The sequence below is a fragment of the Nannospalax galili genome, unplaced genomic scaffold (genome assembly GCF_000622305.1).
Source record: "Nannospalax galili isolate Female #2095 unplaced genomic scaffold, S.galili_v1.0 scaffold275, whole genome shotgun sequence".
Taxonomy (NCBI): domain Eukaryota; kingdom Metazoa; phylum Chordata; class Mammalia; order Rodentia; family Spalacidae; genus Nannospalax; species Nannospalax galili.
The window spans coordinates 626,174-632,026 of NW_008335440.1; positions in this window are offsets into that span (position 1 = coordinate 626,174).

Here is a 5,853-nt window from a genome sequence, read left to right on the forward strand (position 1 = left end):
TGTGTATGGATAGGACCTAAGGCATTGACTGTGATAATCTGAAGTTCCCTGATCTACACATTACCTTTTACTTAATGTTGAATGACAATTATCATGGCAGGCCCTTAACATATATTGGACGTTAAGTTTGAAAGAGAAAATGAAAGTAAAGTCAAAATTATTTCTTGTTAGTTGAGTGAAAGTAATGTGTAAGATTAAAAAATGAGAATGTAGTTTTTTTCTAACTTCTAATCAAAATGGAATCCACACACATTTGCCCTGGAGTTTCTTCATACCAACAGAATATGAACTTGTAGGGAATATAGAAAGAAGAACAATTAGACTGCATACTGATGACTGTAGAACAGAGTCTTCACATTTAGTGGCCTGATGGATGATGTGCAGTTTTATGAAGCTGTTTTCTTTCAGTTAGAACAGATGAGATTTTCTATGGAAAACTTTGAGAAAACATTGTTTTGTTCAAACATTATTACTGTCCACTAAATCATTTGAATAAAATTTAGGCTTATATCACCTCACATAAACCAGGACAGTTATTAAGTTTAATTCCATTAGAAAAAAAAACGCAATTTATTTAAAATGTTGTCTCTATATTTATTGAGGATTTGAGATATTTTCGGCTATGTTCTACCTATATTCTTACATGGACTTACCTAATAATCCTTTAATCTTTATCATTATTTCTGCTCAAGACTGTTAAATTCCAAATTGATAGAATGGTAAATTCTAAAAATATCTTCCCTTGATTTCCTATTCAATGTTTTCTAATATAGAATTTTCTCATTTCAATGCTTGAAGTACACAGGTCAAACCCACATTCTTTTGTGTGTGCTGGCTCAGTGGATTAAAGTGCTTGACATGAAGTATAATGTGTAATGACCTGAATTCCATCTCTGGGATCCACATGGTAAAAGGAGAGGACTGATTCCTGCAAGTTGCACCTGGCCTCTGTGTGCATGTACAATTGCAAATATACATATGCACATGCACACAGAGACACACATACTTTTTGAGACAGGGTCAACTGGCTTTGATCATGTGATCCTATTGTCAGTCTACTGTTTGAGTCTCCCAAGTGCAGGGATTAAAAATGTTCACCCTCACATCTGGCCCAGGTTTTCTATATTTTGTGGTATTAAATGAGTTAGGTAAGATGAAGATAACTGTGCATAAATTCTATATAAAACACTAATAAAATAGCAAAATTGGAATTACAGGAGATAAGTTCTTGGTTATTTAGTAGTTGCATGTATTATGTTGAATTTTGTACATATATATGGAATTATTGGGAAAACCTAGAATTTCCTAGAATGTATTCAGAATGCATTGCCTATACAATTTGATAAATCACTGAATGTTACCAGATGATGAGGAAAGAATTAGAATATTACTTTGGGGCTTCCAAAACTGAATAAATAGCCATACATGATAGTACATACCAGTAATCTTAGTGTCTGGAGGCTGCTATGGAAGGAAAATTGTGAGTTTAAGGCCAGCCTGTATTAAATAGCAATATCCTATTTTAAAGAAATAAAGGGCCAGCATGGTTGTGCACACCTTTAATTCCAGCACTCAGCCCTTGAGAGACAGAAGCAGGATTTCTGTGATTTTGAGACTACCCTGGACTACACAGTAAGTTCCAGGGAAGTTGGGGCTACAAAGAGACTGTCTCAAAAAAACTGAAGGAAGGAAGGAAGGGAGGGAGGGAGGGAGGGAGGGAGGGAATGAGAGAAAGAAAGGAAGGAAGGAAGAAAGGAAAGAAAGAAAGGAAAAAGAAAGAGAAAGAAAGAAAGAAAGAAAAGAAAGAAAGAAAGAAAGAAAACTGAACAAATGTTGACACCATTTATTCTTATTACCATCCTAGGCAAGGTTGGTTTTGTCAGAGTGCATGAACAAAATCAAAAAGGAGAGGGTAGAAATAAGAAGTTGGAGCTCAAGATAGTTTAGAGATAGAGATAATAGTTGGATTATCCATCAGTGCATGACTTCCCCATTGTGGTCATGGACAAAGATAGGATCTAGTGACACTGCATATAAGAGTAGAAATATCTTTGCCTGAAACTGTGTTTTAGATGCTCCAGCATCTAAGGCAGTTGTTGAGAAGTCAATCAATTGATTGTGTTATCTTCATCATTCAAGTTCCCATTTGCATTGTTTCTGTTAACTCTCATTTCATAATGTGGAGGATCCCTTCACAAGAATAGCTAGATTTTATAGTTGAAAAAAAAGAAAAAATGGTGTCCTTGAATGTAAATAGAGAATAAAAAGAGTCAAAAGTTAATGAGAGAACAACTGGATTCTATAAAGTAATGAAAGACATAATTTAGTTTGTAAATAAAGAGTGTATTTTGTTTTAATAAAAGTGCTCTCAGTAGAGAGATGAGGGAATGTTTATAATACTGTCAATTTCAAATCATAGGATAGCTTTGAATTAACAGCTTATCTTGTGATGATGGCATCCATGTCACGTCAATGTACAGCCATGCTCATAGTTCGTGAGGAAGTGAAGAACTTGAAATGAGTCTATATATGAAGATCATAGCGATATATCCCATTAGTACAACTTAAGATCTTCTTCAGTACTCTGTTTCCATCACCGAATATCTTTTTTAACACCACAGAATTCCAACAGAAATCATTTGTTCAGTCATATAATTTTAGTTCCTGGTCGTTTTATTTCTACTAGCCCTTGAATCCATCATAGAAAATTTCCTTGTCACGATTATTGAATTAAGGATCTTGGCTTTTGTGAAATATTTAGGAAAGATTGTTGAGGAATTGTATGCATGAGGGGCCAAGTAAAATGAAAATTAACAATTATAATGTTGAATAAGTAGCCAAGAAAAGATGATGCCAGGAATACAGCATGACTAAAACTAAAGCATGACACAATGTATAGAAAGTAGAATTTGATGGTGAGTGTAGTCCAGATTTTAGATATTAGTTTTGAACGTAATAAATGACAATATCACAATGAAAATTGAGGACATGGTATTAATATTAAAGATATTCTTGTTCACATGAGTAAGGAGATTTTAAATGTATCTCCAGAAATACATTGTAAATTATTCTTTCCATTTAGTGGCTTAGAAATGGGTAGATAGAAATTGTCCAAAATGTCTGAATTATACAGCATGTGATACAGTATATACTTTATGCCTCTGACTTTTCATTTATCAAAATTTGTTCCATCCCTCACTTTTTTTTAATAAACTAGAAGCCACGAGCTCCTATTGACAAGGATATATTCTTATTCATGTTTAATTTTTTTTACATAACATAGCATCACACGTAGCAGATAGTGAATGTCATAACTGTTGACTAAACTATTGGTTTAAGCAACAAATGAGTGAAATTTTGATGATTGAGCCCCAGTCACTCAAAGGATTTATAGAGAGTCAATATGAGGTAGCCATTTGATAGTTTCTTTAGGAATTTTTATGACATCCTTAGGGAAATTATAGCTTCTGTAGATTACACTGAGTTTTACTGAGCAGTTATATAGTTTGTGGTATTGGGAACTGAGCATTTTATATGTTACGTGATTTTATGAAGGAAGTAAGTGATTTGATTTAAAAAAAAAACACTGCTGATACAGAGAAGTAGAGAGTTCCCCATGTTTGTTTGTTTGTTTGTTTGTTTTTCCTGATTTTATGGCATGTTTCACTGACATTTTTTTTCTTTCTTCTCTCAAACTGAAACATTCCAAAGGAGGAAGAAAAGGCTATGTGTGACAGTCTTTTCAATCTGGAGAAATAAATTGATGTATTATATACAATATTCTTTTTAGATGCTGTTCAGCCCTTAAGGAAGTGTTCATTCTCTGTGTATATTGTCCTTTTGAGTTTTAAACTGTCATTTAAAGAAAAGAGTTCTTGAAGAGAAGCTGTAAACAAGACAATATATAGTAGAATATCATCATTGATCAATGACCTTCAGTCTTAAAGAGCAATGGTGTTGAACCTGTATGTCTAACTTCAAAAATAACATTCATTCTTTATTTAATGCAATTTTTATGGCTGTCTTTGGTTTTTCTATGTTTTAAAACTTATAAATCTATATATCTCACATTCCATAATGGATATTTCCTGAAAATACTTTATTTTCATGTCTGACCAAATTGACTGATAAAGACAGATCAGAAGAATATGTGCTATTAAGTAAGAAACCAAGAGTCACAAAGGGAAATAAGTTGTTCAGAAGAACAACTCTCTTTAGGAGATTTTGAGAGTTTAAAAATCATAGAATAATTTCCTATATCCAATATATGACTAAATTAATACAGTGCTTATTCATGGAAGGATACTATGTCTGACCAAATTGACTGATAAAGACAGATCAGAAGAATATGTGCTATTAAGTAAGAAACCAAGAGTCACAAAGGGAAATAAGTTGTTCAGAAGAACAACTCTCTTTAGGAGATTTTGAGAGTTTAAAAATCATAGAATAATTTCCTATATCCAATATATGACTAAATTAATACAGTGCTTATTCATGGAAGGATACTGAGATATGAGATAATTAGAATGCATATCTTTGCATTGATTTTCATGAACCATTTTGAGTAAAATATTTTTCTGATGTTATTACCTTCAGAAAAAATACTTTTGTCAGTTCAACTTTGAATAGTGCCAAATTTATTCAAATCTTGTCTTATTGACACATGATTGTCTTCACTGGTAACACTGCATTAGATCCTCACCCATAGCCACCCTATATATATTTGGAGACAACATTTGAGTAGATTCATACTAAATTGTTAAATATGGATGAGACTTGTTGAATGGCAGTGATACATGAAATACAGGGTTGATTAATAAGCCTTAATGTAAATAGCTATAGTCCATTTTGCTTTGAGTCCTTAAAGTTTTTAGGCATTGTGTTTATGTATGAATCAATGCAGTTTTTTTGTTACTTTTATGTCTACTATTCTGTGTCCTTTTCCCAACATGTAATGAGCTCCTTGACAGGGATTATTTTGTTTCTACTGTCTAATTCTACAATTTCAAAATGTAAGCATTTCATTAAAGTATATTGAATAAACAAATTTGTGAAGGAATGCAGAGTATGCAGTTAATGACCATCATCATGATATAAGCAATATAAACTAGAGAGAGGTAAGAAATTTGAGAGATTAAAAACCTTTTTATAGTTAGAAGTGGTAAATTATTATTCAACTGTAATGTTCCTAATGAATGTCCAATATTTTGGTTTTTTTCCAGTTCAGGAGACTTTGTATTGTCTGTAACTCTTTAGGAATGACAAAGGAGTTGTAAATCCAGTAAAATTATTACTCACAAAGTTACTGTTTAGCCTTATGAACTTGATAGAATCAACAATGTACAGACCCAATGCAAGTCATCTTTGCTGTAGCTAAGTTTTCTCCAGGCTTCTTTGTTTTCCATGCTATCTGCATGTGAGGCCAAAAGAAGAGCAAAGAAGAATCTAAAACTCACTAACTTCAAATTAAATTGAAGCTATTTCTTATTTTGCCATCAGTTAAGAATATCTAGTTGTATTTATTTAATGTATTTAAGTATTTTTATTTCATGAAAAGTACACTTAATTCAGTTGGTGAAAAAGCATCATAGGAGAAAGTAGAAAACCACATAACTGAATGATTCATAAATAAAAAGTGTTAAGAATGGCCAAATACATTCAATTCTGTCAGTCTATGTCACGAAGTAGCTTTGCATATAAAATTAGATATGAAGCCTGAAGGATAGACTGAGAAATAAGTTCACTTTTTTTCACCTATCAGATTCGCAGAAATATATTTTAACAAAGTTTTGGATATTTAAGCTTCCTGATGTCAAAAGCTTTTGGAAAAATAACATATATGTGTGTGTGTAT